The sequence below is a fragment of the Chinchilla lanigera genome, unplaced genomic scaffold, assembly GCF_000276665.1.
Source record: "Chinchilla lanigera isolate Chin_1 unplaced genomic scaffold, ChiLan1.0 scaffold00064, whole genome shotgun sequence".
Lineage (NCBI taxonomy): Eukaryota > Metazoa > Chordata > Mammalia > Rodentia > Chinchillidae > Chinchilla > Chinchilla lanigera.
Window position 1 is genome coordinate 1,283,883 of NW_004955465.1, and position 14,272 is coordinate 1,298,154.

The window sequence follows — 14,272 nt, forward strand, 5'->3', positions numbered from 1 at the left end:
GGATGGGATACTCTATTATTTGCCCCTCCCTTTTCTGAAGCTGCACATGAGCCGAAGTGTCCCCACTGGTTGGCATGGAAATAGCAGTCTTGCCTTGTCTGTTCTGAAGATTCTTATCTCTTAGAACAGCGTCTCACTAGGATGAAATCTGGTTGTGTGGCAGTGGCTGTCATCTGTCCCTTGAATGAGGCTTGTGGTTGCACCTGTAGCTTGTTGCTGTGCTGTTTGGCTGTTCAGAGGCCTCAGAAGCCCTCCGGTGTGCAGAGTGGACTGGGCTGGGCTGAGACATTGAAGACCAAGGGCCCCGTGTCCTGCAGATAGTATGAGAGAGTGGACCGAGGCTGCTGCTGAAGAAATGCAGAGTGGATTTTCACTTTGAGGAGGGAGAGAGATGCTTTTTTTTAATAAAGTAAGCTGCTGCGAGCAAAAGCTGTGAACACCAGTCAAGTGTTTCCACCGAGCTTTGTGTGCCAAAGAGAAGGGAACAGGAGGGAAGCCGGTGGGGGAAGGAGTTTCATTAGAAGTTCTGAGCTGGTGACATTTCACACTGGGTGGCATTCTGAGAACTCACCTGACGTGGCCATTCAAGTTTGCAATAAGGTGCCGGATTATTGCTCTGGGATTTCCACAGCATCAGTGAAAAGCTTTACTCTTAAAGTGCCATTTTCATAATGGTATCGAGAATGGGTACAGTGTTTTAGTTGGAAAAGCACCACAAGCTCTGTGGATAAAGGGACATTGGTTAGTGAAGTGTGGGAATTTCCCTTTTGGCATAGGGTTAGGATTCAGGAAGTGTGGAGTTAGGCTGGCACAGGGGCATCACCCATGTGATTTAGAGGCATGGTGGCCTGGAGGAAGGCAGGAGAGAGGCTGGGTGAGTGACTTTGAAGAAGGAATACAGACACAATGAAAGCAAGGTAGTCATGTGAGTGTAGTCAAGGCAGGGAGGACCACCACGCTCCTTTGATGAGCGGGTGGGTGGAGAGAACCAGAAGTCTGGGATTCAAACTTGACCTTAACTGACTGACCTTAGAACCATTGCTTATCGTTTCTGAGCTTCAGTTTCCTCATCTGCAAAACAGGCGATAATAGCAACTGTCGCTTGTCTAGACTGGTGAAATGGGAAACCATGGCAGCATGGATGCTTCGTCACTATCACCACCATCTGTCACCACTGCTTTCCGTTTTCCAACTCACTTTTCTTTGCAGATGATGGCAGAGGGATTCAAAAGGAGCAATGTGAAATCAAGCAGCCCACTCCTCTTTCAGTCCCAACCTCCAGCTTAGGGCCTGGGGCAGATATCTTAATCTCTTCCTCTGTGCTATTTCCCTAGTACACACAGGGCTATGGCGAGTAAAGGAGGTAAATGCGTATAGCGTTTCAGCACAAAGACTGGGTATAAGAAGGGAAAGGAAGGGCTGTGCGGGAGTTTGAGACCATGAGTCCTTGGGGTGGGAGAGACAGGTCCCGTTCAGCGAGTCTGGGGAAGCCAGGGGGGTGGAGGTTAGAAACCTGGATAAAGACATGGCACATCTTTTCCCTGATTGATTCTGGATAGCACGCACCCTATACCACGGTTGCCATTCTTTTTAGAAGAAAACTATTTGGCTGTGTGAGCCAAGTCACATGCGGTGCTGGGGAGGCGTGCATGGTAGAAAGAGCTAGCTTGGGTGTTGGGTATTTCCATCCGGGTCCTAACTATGTAGCTCACTGGCTTTGAGAGTCACTTCTGTTTTCCGGCATTTGATTTCTCTACTGTGGAAGGTTTGAGTGAGGTGATTTTTAAGCCCTACTCTAAATCTTAAGTTATATAAGTTCTTGAAAGCATATTTTAAGGAATAGCTTCCTGTTGCCCTCAGCAGAGCTGAGAACTGACCTGTTGTTTAGGCCCAAGCATAGTGTTCTCTCCTCTGTGAAATGGGGATGATAATGAGGTCAGCTGTTTCAGGGCTGCTGAGACTCCAGAATAAGCACTATGTCCTGTGCCCAGCACACTACCAGTCTTTGCAAATATTTGTTGAGTAAATAAGTCAATGAGTTACTAGAAAATGAATGAATAGACTTCTTGCTTATATGAATAGTTTAGTTCAGTGTTTCCCCAAATGTTTTTAGTAAGATTCACAGTGAAAGAGACCTTGTATACAGCAAATCAGTAATTCTGCTTATCTATTACTACGGATTAAGCCAGTCTAAAACTTTGTGCCTTAAAATAATACTGCTCCTATATTTGGCTCTCTTATCTGTAACTTGGGCAGGGGTGGTGGGGACAGCTCATGTCTGCTGTGTGCTGGGTCATTGGGTGGCTCTGAAGATGGTGACAGCCCGAGATCACACGAAGGCCCACTCGCTTGTCCGGCAGAGGACTGCTTCTTCCCTCAGGCTGAGCTGTGAGCAGAAAGCCTTGTATGTGGGCTGCCCTGGACTTAAAAAGGGGTATCACTGGGGGGAGAGCTCAGGCCACTTGGAAGGAAACTATCATGCCCTTTTATAACTTCCCTTGAAGTCACATGTGCCGTTCCACTGCATTAACCAAGCCACTTAAATTCAAGGGGACCACAGAGACTTCCCCCCACCACCAAATTCGACGGGAAGAACACAGATGACATCTTCTCATCAGGAAGTGGCAAGTGTCATGTGAGATGAGAAATACCACGATCACTTTTGAAGAAAACAATCGGCCACATCACGATGTCCATGTGGATATAGTATGTATAAGTGTTTACAGTAATGTGTGTGCTATGACTGCATTTCTATATGAGATTCACAGGTGTGAATATATAAAAATAAGTTGTACAAAGTAATACCTCCTTTATTACGCGTTATACATTCTGTTTCCTCTTCTGATCTTTTAAGAAAGGTGCTCTTTGCCAGCGCCCTCCATCAGTTTCCTGATGTACCCCTGCGCTTTGCCTGATCTGGTGCTCGACAGCCCTGGGAAAAGTGAGGTTTCTAAGCACCCTGGTGTCTGGCTGTGCCACAGGCACCTGATGCATTGCTGGCCAAGCTGTTCGCGTCAGCAGTGCCTGGCTGGCCCCTAGTTCTTGGCCAGCAGGACACTCATGCCTTTCAGCCTGAGAGTACCATGGAGCTCAGCCCCTCTCTGTCTCTGAGTCCCCCAGGGGTCTTTGCATTATACAGGGCGCCGGCAGATCTGGAGACAGTGACAGGCAGGTGGGATGTCCCAGGTGACGGTGTGCAAATGATCCCACTCCTGAGCAGAGCCGCCACCTCATGTGTCATGGAGCCAGTGCCTGCCCCAGAGATTCCCTCACTGGGGATGGCTGCGTGTATCCTGCTGTGGCATTGCTTACTTGGCAGTGAGACAGGTGCCTGGAAGGTGGGCAGTGGCCAGCCAGGGCTTGTTGGCACAGGGAGGCACCCCCAGTTTTCTCTCTTTCCTGGAACTGCCAGATCCCCACCCTTTTGGTTCCTGCTGGGGACTTTGATCCTTGTTTATTTGGGGGCTACCTGGGAGCCCAGGTGGAGCCCGTTATATGTTTCATAAATATACGACCAGGGCTCAGGTTTTTAGGGTCCGTCTGGTTTTTAGCAAGCTAACTGCAGGTTCGGAGACGTTGGTACTGGGAGGATACGTAATGCCACTTTTCACGTGGTCAGGGTGGTGCATGTCCAGCATGGTCGGAGAAGCATGCAGCAAGCCGGGCATCTTCCCATGTCGCGTGGGCCTTACTATTAGAGTTACTAATCGTCAGAAAGTCTGCTCTTGATAGAGCACCTAGGGGAAAACTCCAGCAGCAGCCAGGCTCCAGCGTGGAGAAGGGGAGTTGAAAAGTGTGCTGCAGAAATATAGGTCACAAGTAATACGTGAGCGAACAAGTAAGAGGATGATAAATAAATAAGATAAATGAGAACACATGAGATAAGAGACATTAAAATCATAAATGAAATTAAAACAAGTAAAGAACAAGTGGGAGTGTATAAATACATACAAAATAATAAAAATAAACATAAAACAATAATGAGAAGGAAGCAGTAGTCCTTCTCCCACTGGAGGGGGTGCTGGGGTCTCCTCAGAGAGCCTTTTCAGTGCTTTAGTTAGAGGAGCTGTGTGCTGGTTTCCCCGGGGGGTTGTGACCTAAAACCTTAAGCAGTCTCGAAGCATTGGCTCACATTCGGGTGTAAACGATAGTGGAAATGAAAAACCAGGGCACAGTCACACCGGGCGCCTGAGATCAGAAAGCAGTGGGAAAAGGACAGTGTTAAGTTTGCACTTCCTCTGCTGGCCGCAGGGGCCTTGGGTGGCACTGCCTTCCCCTCAGCCTGCACGGCCTTTCCATTTCCTCTCGGCCTGGTTCCCACACGCACTGTGAGTAGTGTCCCTTACTTGGGGTTTGTCAGAAGAGATCCTGTGCCCGGGGCAGGGCATAGCCGGGGTCCCATCTTCTGAAGATGCCACAAAGAGATGGGAAGTGGTCAGTGGTGCTTTCCTTCTAACACAAGCAGGAAAGGAGAAAGCGCTCAGGCCTGGCCATGGAGACGGCCTGTGTTTCCCTCCGACCTTTCCACCGCAAAGGTGCTGCGTCCTGCCCTCAGTCCCCAGCGCTTCCACTGTAGAGTGTGTAGGATGCAGCCTGGGCGCTGTCAGGCCAGAGGCCTTTGAAAAGGGACCCATCGCTGCATGTGATGGAGCACGCCTGTAATTCCAGCTTTCTGGTAGGCTGAGGCAGGAGGAATAAAAAATTTAAAAAGGGCTGGGGATATAACTCAGAGGCCCTGGGTTTAATTCCCACTACAGAAGAAAAAAAAAGGAAAGAAAAGGGCGCATGTGGGAGCAATTGGCAGCTTTCCATCAGGCCGGTCCTCTGTCTCTGTGGGAGAGTTGACCTCATTGTTTGGGAGTCCCTCCCCGCCCTTGCGGCCACAGGGTCCTGTGGCTCTCAGCCTGCTGTCTGGGGCCTGCTGAAGATTCCTTAGGGTCTGGAAAGGTACTGCAGGCGCCCCGAGGGCTCTGATGTCAAGTCAAGGGAAGTTCTAGGCTCGGCAGAGAGTGGGATGAACCTTCCTTCGCTGCACACAGGATGTCACACGTGGGAGGCGGAGGGATCTCAGATTCAGTGCCAGTGGACCAGAAAGACAGCAGAATAGTTCATTTGACGCAATACTTTTCTGTCATCATGTTTTTGGTTCTTCGCGTTTTGCTCACATCTGTTATCTCACTTGAGCTTCCCATCTGGGAATTTAAAATTGTGCATCGTTATTGGCTTTTCTGAAAGCCAAACCTTGATGCACACACATTCTAGCTTCAAAGACTTGAGGTGTACAAAGTGCGTGCGGGAACACTGTCTGACCTTCAAAGTGTAACTTCAAGGTGACTGCTTGAAACTGAAGAGACTTGGTGTGTTGGGGACATTTGTCACCGGCAGTGTGCCCTGTGAATTCCCACAGCACACAGCATCGGGACCACTGCCATCTCCTTAGGGGCTACAGAAAATGCTTTACCATGCTTTTGCTTATCCCAACAACTAGGAGGTAAACACTGTTATATTCCTGCTTCTCAGGGGAGAACCCTGAAGCCCAGAGAAGTGAAGTCACGTGCCCCAAAACACAGGTAAGGGGAGGAGGGGCTGGGACTCAAATCCAGCCCCCTGGCACCAGGGCCACCTTCTTTGTTCAGGAAACTCAGCAGCCAGCTCCAGAGCAAAAGAAAGCCAGGGACAATGTGAAACACTTGTCAGTGACTTTGGTCCTCTGGCCTGGCTTAGTTCCTGCTTCTTGCTTTGCTCGTAGGGTACACGGTTTCCCCTTGCTCAGGTTCACCTTATGCAACAATCTAGACCTCTGCTTCTGGATCCTTAGGGGGATTATTCCTTCTGGTTGTCCCAGGCTGTTCCTGTGACCTTAGCCATCCTGGGTGCCTGCAGCACAAAGCTCACCATCCCCAGGGGCAGGGGTAATACCCTAGGCTTTGAAAGGGTACTGTGGAACTGGGCTGAGGCTGCAGGGAGGATGAGAGACTGTGGCCATTACTGGGAGTAGGGTGGGTCTGTGTCTTAATCAAGCCTTCAGTCATCTTGTGACCCAACTGATGCAATAAGGGCTGCAGAAGGGTCAACCTGCAGCCATGTGTGGGATGCCGAGGCCCACTGATGGCTCAGCAATGGCATGGAGACTCCTTGAGCCCATGGTCACTGTCATTATTCCAGGAAAGCGTGAAGAACTACCTTCTGGAGATGTTCCTGCTTTGGGTGGGGCGTAGGTCCCAGAGGGTCTCAGAGGAAGACCCCACCTCTGGGCTACTTTAGGAAGCTCTGTCATGCAGGGCAGTGCAATCTGGTAGGAGAAAGCAGGCATTTTGGATTAAAGTGGATCCAGCCCCAGTTCTGCTGTCTTCCTCACTGAGTGGCCTTGGCTCAGTACCCAGGCATCCTCTGCATCCTCCTGCGCTGGGTAGTGTGGGTCTGGGCACACCCTCATGGTGATGTGTGACATGGTCAGCTAGCCTCATGCTTTGCACTTGGCAAGCGCTCCACAAACTGACCATTTATTTCCTCTATCAGCAGTGTCCGTGTCTGTGTGTGTATGAGTTCCAGATGCTATTGGGAATCTGGTCTCAACACAAGAGTTCGCATTCTGGTTCATTTGTTCATTTTGCAGAGTGGGGATCGAACTCAGGCCCCCGTGCATGATAAACAAGCATGCTACCACTAAGCAACATCCCCTGCCCTGGGTCTGATATTTATATGTTGTTTCCCTGTGCCAGTTACTATACCAGGAACCTTATATTTAATGTCAAATATAACATCAACCATTTTTTTAATGGATTGAAGCTGGTTAGTCTCACTCAAAGCCTGCTCCGCTACCCAGCATTTCCAGAATTGTCAAACCAGGCCAAGGCATTCCCATCAGGCACCTCCCAGGTCACTAGAAGAAACTTCTTGGTAAGAGCTCCTCCCCTCTGGTTCCCTGCAGCTTCTAGGAAAGCCTTTTGCTTACGCAAAGGAACCAGCTCCTGGTATCTGGGTGAACACAGGCTTCGGATCAAGTTGGAAATTGTCTACATGGAAAGGAATGTGGATTTCCTTTGTCTTCCTTTCTTTTCTCTTCTTCTCACCCACTGAAAATGGCCAGTGACTTACTTGGAAAGGGTCACAGTGTAGATGCATAGGCATCTCTTCCTTTTGAGAAGTGTCTGCTTCTATCCTATTGAGGTAAATCAGGAGTCAGCGGGGCAAAGCAGGAGTGGGGGATAGAGTTGGGGTGATGGGGACCAGAGCCACGGAGCAACTGGAGGTCCTCTTGGGGCATCCTGACTACACTAGTGTTGTTTAGTAGACATGTTTCCTTGCAGGGTGTTGGTCTGTCACATCCCTTCCAGCTTGCTCTGCTTGGTCAGTTGTTCTCTTCTGAGAACCCTGCTGGGGGTTCCCCTCTGGGAGACTTGGGCTCCCCAGGCCTCTGGTTCCTCTTAGGGTTTTACAGCATTACAAACCATAGGAGTGAAGCTTGCTGTTCATTTCATTGTCGCCAGCGCCTAAAGACTGAATGGCAACCACATTTGGAGAAGGACCTGACAGAGGAAATGGAGAGTGTGTGTGTTTATATGGATTTGTGTGTTAGTATGTTGTGTGCTTGTGCCTGTGTGTATAAAGGTGGAATGGGGAAAGGGTCTCAGCCAATGCCCACTTTTCTAAACACCTGTTAATATCTCTTCCTCCTTCCCTGAATATAGACCTCCTCAAAGAAATGGCATAGCTCATGATTTCAGAGTCAGCACCATTGATGCTTCCTAGAGGAAAGAGGTACCCACTGCTCCATCCATCACAGCTTGCTTCATCTGCTTGATTGACAGCATGAGGAAACCCTCTGGACCCTCACTTGAGGCCCTCTGTAGATAGGCCAGGCTCACAGCCCAGGAGTTCAAGGAGCCCCTTCTGGGATGCTTATCCCAGCCAGGACTCAGAACATGACAGATGCTAAAAAATGCTGATTAAATTATAGAAGGTGTTTTGTTTTGCTTTGAAGCTACCTCTTGTAAGGAAGACTAAGACTGCAGTGATTGGGGTAGAGAGAACCGATCTGGTGGCTCAAATACAGGGGTTGGTGCAGTGGGAAAGGATTTGAGGTTTTCTGAAAATACAGGTGCGTAGAATCATAGGTATACCAGACTTACTTTAATTATTCAAAATTAAAATGTCTGCTCCTTATGGAATACTTGCTGTGTGCCAGGCACCGAGCTAAGAATTTTATATGCATTATAATTCTTATTTTTAGACATTTATTTGCAACATTTCCCCCATTATAAATAGTGCATAGATGATTATCTTTGCATATAACTTTTGTCTGATTTATGACATCCTGTTTAAAGTGAATTCTTCTAAGCACAATTACTGGGCATGGAATTCTAAAACAACAGCCTTGAAACACATTGCAGCCTTCATTAGTGCCATGTTATCCTCCCACGTGGAGGAGGGGCCGCCTGTGCCACCTCCCCTCAAAGACTGGGAAAAATCAGTCCTGGTGAAAGAGCGGCATCCGCTTCGGAACTCAAAGTCCTGATAATTTAAGGTTAAAAAAAAAAAAGGAGCTCGCTCTGATTGGTTTTCGTCAGATGCACATTCAAGGCAAGAGAATGCTTTGAAAATAGAAAGAGAACAGAAAGGGAACACGTATCCGTCTTGGTTCACGCCAGCCTCTCTCTCCTCTCTGCTGTTCTCCACTCCTATCCCCGGCAGTGCGCACTCTCACGCTGGCTGTGCCTCGGAGGCAGGGGCCGAGCCCTCCCCGGAACAGAGCCTGAGTCTGGCTACTCTTGGGACCTGAGCTAGGGGTCCTCTGTGTCTAGGAAGGTGACTGCCGCTTTCTTGTCCCTGGTCCTCTGCCAGGCTTCCTGTAGGCTCAGTTCTTACCCTTTGGCCCCTGGGCTGAGTGGAAGGTGGGAAGATTCAATCTCAACCTGCATTTACGAAGAAACAAGCAGCCGCTGGCCTCTGGCTTTCCTGCAGAAGGGATGCTTTCTCCATGGAGAGCCAGCTTGAAGGAATGGACTTGTTCTGGGCAAGTCCCACGTTTACCCTGAGCACTTTTGCCATGTCAACTACTGCTCAAAAGCCAACAGCAGGTCCTGTCTGCGAGGGGCTTAAGGCCCTTCTGGTGGGGGAAAGAAACCCTAAAGAGACAACTGCAGTCTGGCATCGGGACATGCACCTGTAATCCTAGCACTCTGGGAGGCTGAGGCAGGAGGGTGACAAGTTCAAGTCTTGCCTGACTTGGTCAAAAATAAAATAAAAAGGCCTGGGTGTGTAGCCTAATGTGAAGGCCCTGGATTCACTCCCCAGGACCTTAAAAAACAAAACAATAAAACAAAACCCAAGAATTTCTTCTCTTTGTCAAAGACCAACAGAGGTGGAGGAGAGAATGATGGGGCATGAGGGTGGCGCTGGCTTCCCTAGGGAGGTCAGAGATGAGTTCTCTGAAGGCGAGAACTCTTAAATGAGTTCTCTACTTAAACAGAGATTTAAAGCAAGCAAGAAAGAGAGGGATGCAGGAGGGAGCAATTTCCAGCTCAGATGGGATGAGAGACTGTTTGCATCTTCTGCCACAGCATGGAGCCCAGAGGGCTGGAAGGGAATGAGGGCAGAGGGAAAGGCAGAGGTGTGGTGGAAGAGGGAGGCAGGCGGAGCCCTGCACAGCCCCGCCTAGGGCTTGGGGTTCTGTGTCTCATGGCCTGCAGACCCCAAGGGCTTGGGGTTCATAGCAGGTGTGTGACAAGACCTGATGTCCTCTTGGAAGAAGTTGCCTCTGCTCTGGCTTAGCAGTTGGCAAAGGGAGAAGCGAGGAGACCAGCAGCTACTGCTATGGTATGGGTGAGAGAGCCTGGTGGTCACTACGGAGAGTGAGAAGTGGCCCAGTTCTGTGGCATCCCTCCCTCTGCTGGGGAAGAGTAAGGACTTCTACAGCGGACCAGTCTCTTTGCCGTCTTGACCTCTGGGTCTCCATCGCAGGTTTGGATAATCCCTGCATCCATCTCCCTTTGGAACGATGCTCACCTCTCACGCTGGCATGCGTCTTCCTGTCTGAGTTCTTCTTCAACAGGAAACGCAGGACAAGTCCAATATAGCAACCTGGATCTGCGCAAGAACCATCTGCTGCTTCTCCTCCCTGCCAGGCCTTTTGCTAGATGGGAACATAGAAGAAACACAAAGCCAGGAACCACCTGCTGGGGCCTCAAACTATTTGGTCTGACCAGGAAACATGGAGGGACAATCGGCAGGATGCTTGTACCACACTGGTCAGCCTCAGCACCTGCTTGCCTTCCTTCCAGGCTTTGCATTGTGATAACATCAGTGAGAAGGGCTGAGGAACATTTCCCAGGGTGACAGGAAGGTCCCCGCTAGAGCGCTGCTCAGGAGACCCGAGTTTTCATTCCCACAGTGCCACTGACTGGGTGTGTGGCTGCGGCCTTTTGTGCTGGTCGGGGCCAGCTTCAGCTTTAACCTGAGTCCCAGCCAGTAAGGTTTGTAAGATGCATGAACATCTTACAACTGTAAGCTCAGAGGAAGAAACAAGGAGCAGAGGCGGCAGGTGAAACCAATACCGCGGGCTTCCGGGGATTCCTTGCAGTGACGTCACAGGTGTGACTTCAGGGTGTCTCCTGTGTGCCGCCCTTAGGTGGCACATCCATTGTTTTTACCACATGGGAAAGATGTTGAAGGACAGATGAGCAAACTGAAAGCTGGGATAAGAAAATAAAACTTCTTGGGCTGGGGATTTAGCTCAGCGGCACAGTGCTTGCCTGGCAAGCGCAAGGTCGTGAGTTCGATTCCTGGTACCAGAAAAAAAACAAACAAAAAAGGAAAAGAAAACTTCTTGTGTGCAAGGAGAAAGTCACCCCGGTGGCTGCATATTCTACAGATTTCCTCAGCTATGTGCTGACCAACCCTGCATCTGCCTTGGAGTCTTATATCTCATGAGAGCAATTAATGGCAGCAGGACAATTTCCCACCCAAAAGAGAGCTCCACTCCCTCTGGTTCCAGCCTTCATTTCACTTTGTTTTATTTTGGTCCATTCCTTATCTTGCTATGGGTTCCAGTCTTGCGTGTGCCCTGCAAGGCCTCTGGTGGAAGTTTTACAGAGTAGGTGAATGGCTGGCTTCCAGAAATGACAACCTTGGTCCAGGTCCAGGGCTGAAGGCAGGTCAGGAAAGCCCAGTACCTCTCTCTTCTTACCTAGCAGTTGACAGCTTATTCCCAGGTGTAGCAGGATGAGCGACCGAATGCATTCATCTCTAGAAAGCCTCTTTCTCCCCTCCCTCTCTCTGTTTTCTCACTGGGGCTGCAGCCTGTTGTGAAATTCATCTGTGGCTTGATAGAAGTGGCTGATGTTTCCCAGACTGCATTTTTATTAAACTGCATGTGCTCTGCACTGAGCAGTGGCTCCAACTCTTTCAGCCAGCACATTCTGCATCCAGACGTGCGTTATTGTTCAATTATAATGTGCCAGCTGATACTGTTATTCCCGCTGCAGTTGAAAGACCCACGTCCCGGCGATTCTTTCCTGCTGCATTTATGGGAAGTGTCCCTGGGCTCAGGGCTTTGTTGCTGTTTTGAGCCTGACATTGTCCTAGGTCTTTGTCTGACAGGCTTCCTGACCCAGGCACAAGCCCCACCCTCCCAAGCTCAGTTACACTGTGTGTACAGGCAGCACGGCTGTTGTTGGTAAACAGCTCCGGTTCTTTGTGTCCTTAGGTTAATTTTCCTCTTTTGTTCTTCCAGCCAACTTAAATGGGCCACTGAGCAATTGTCAGGTTCTTTTGGAAACTACTGCCAGACTCAGCCCCTGGAAGGGGTGAGAAAGAAGTAGCCAAGCACAGAGTACTAGAGCACTCTGGGGTGGAGTAGTCCCCCTGACTCACCGTTCTACTTTCTGTACTCTCGGTTACTTGTAGTCAGCCATGGTCCAAAAACTCCAGAAATAAGTGGAAAGCTCCAGGAATAAACAGTGCATCAGTTTTCAATTGGATACCATTCTGGGTAGCATGACGATATCTCACAGCATCCTACTCTGTCCCACTCAGGATGTGCACCGTCTCTTTGTCTAAGGTATCCATGCTACAGGATGCCTGATGCATGAGCTAAACCTTATCACAGGCACACATGTACAGGAAAGCAGAGAACCTATTGGGTTCAGTACTATCCTCGGTTTCAGGCATGCCCTGAGGGACTTGGTATTATCCCGATCAGATAAGGGGAACTGCTGCATGGGCTAACCTCGCCTGTGCTGTCCATTGAATACGTTGTGCAGTGTTTATGGTAGGTGCTTTATGCAGAAGTTGACTGATGCCCTCTTGTTCTTTGCTTGAATGGTAACTCTGGGAGGTGGTCATGACGATGGTGTTGGGATACTCTGAGAACCGGTGGCAGTGTCTGACCTGGGCTCTTCCCTAGGTTCCTCTGACTCTCTCAGGGAAGCTGGCTCACCCTCTGATCTCTTCTGTGTCCTCAAGTCTTGCCCCTCCTCTCTGTCCCTGTGTCCATCACCCTGGTGCCCACCACTGCCACATTGCACTTGCATAGTTCATGTACAATTTTATAATTTAGTACTTGGTACAGTGTGAATGCTTTAGTGAGAGGTAGACATAAACTCTGTATTGCAAATAATTAAAGAAAGCGTGGTGACAGTTAAAGAAAGGCACGTAAGAGGTGCCTTTCGGAACCTCCTCACTACCCCTGGGATCAAATTCAGACTTCCTGCCAGGCCTACCGATCTAGCCCCTGCCAGTCTCCCACCTCCCTGGTGGCTCTGTCCCTTTGGGGCTGGCACTACCGTCATACTGATCACTCTCATTTCCTGGACCCATGGAGCCCCTGCTCTCCATGGGGATAGCTGCGTCTCAGCCTTTCTCTCTTGGTGTAAATGTCACTTGGAGAGCCCTTCCCAGTCTACAGCTCATTCCTTTCCCTCCTGTTAGTCTCAGTCTCCACTTGTTTTTCTTGCAGCATTTTTATGACCTGAAATGATATTTCTCTCTTTACTGTACGTTTACTGTTTCTCTCACAGAAGGCTGGGAGCATATCTGTCCTTTTTACCACTGTGTGCTGGGCACGTGTTTGATGCTAGAAAAACATGGTCAGTGGATGTGGAATGCGTGAATACAAAAGTAGATGCTAGTCGTAATAGCCGTATGGATAACAGCACTGTGGCCATCGTGTGCCAGACTCTGCTTTGTGTTCATGATCTCCTGTAGCCATTTCCACAGTCCAAGGCAGATAAGATACTCATCAGATGAGGACATGGATCATCAGAGAGGTCACCTTGCCCGCTAAGAATCCAGACCCTTAAAGAGTCTGGCCTGTTACTGATATCCTGTGGAAGCAACCTAAGTATCTCTTGGATCCAAGACATGAGCAGATGCCTCCTCACCTTAAGGAAAGGTGAGGGGTGGGAAGGCTTCCAGGATCTGCAGCTCCCCCAGGCTGGATCAAACCCAGTAGCATCTACTTTCTGAGAACTTTGTTCTGTGTTCTGAGTTTAGATGGTCAAGGTGGGTGGAGGAGGTAGGATGACGCAACGACTCCTCATTTATTTTGGTGCAGATGGCACCCTCCCTCAGAGGGATGTCAGTATCAAAGGGGCTCCATGGGCAGAAGGGCAGGACAAACAAGATGGCAATGTTTCGCATTGTGACACATGTCCTAGCATTGTCTCATGAGAAGATCTGTGAGATCAGGTCCTGGAAAGGGGACCGGCTTTAGTAGGCGTGAAAGCTGGGTATTTGGAACTGCTCTCTGGGGACATTTTAGGCATTCTCTCCAAAAAGGGCAACAGCGCTGGGGCGTGATCTGAGCTTGGGAGTGAAGGATGAAGGGCGAATCCTGTCGGCAGATAGACGGGCTCCTTCCCTGCCACTTGCTATTCTAAGACATCTTGGTTGCTGTGTTTGGTTTTCCCTGCTTGTTCTGTTCCCTGCTTGGACACTAGCTGCTGAGCTCAGGCAGAGAAAAAAGGGAAAAGCAGGCCTCATTCTGTTCCTACCTCCTGCATTCACTGATATTACAGTGGCCTTTACCTTGAGTTACAGTCTCCTCTGAGAATGGTTTATTTTGGCTCACGATTCCAGAAATTTCTTATCCATGGTTGCTTTGTGGAAACATATGGCAGAGGAGCTTTGTTCCCCTCATGGCAGCCCAGAAGCAAAGAGAGAGAGGAAAGGGCTGGGGTCCTGAAGCCCCTTCAAGACCACACCCCTGTGACCTCACTTCCTCCCACTTGGCCCCGCCTCCTAAAGGTTCCATCACCTAATACCACCACAG

General features: G+C 49.5%; 1 protein-coding gene across 3 annotated transcripts in view; it reads left to right on the forward strand.

The window, feature by feature from the left end:
- The window catches only part of Gfod1 (glucose-fructose oxidoreductase domain containing 1), a 102,156-nt gene that overhangs the window by 47,966 nt on the left and 39,918 nt on the right, over positions 1-14,272 (forward strand). The window lies entirely within an intron of this gene.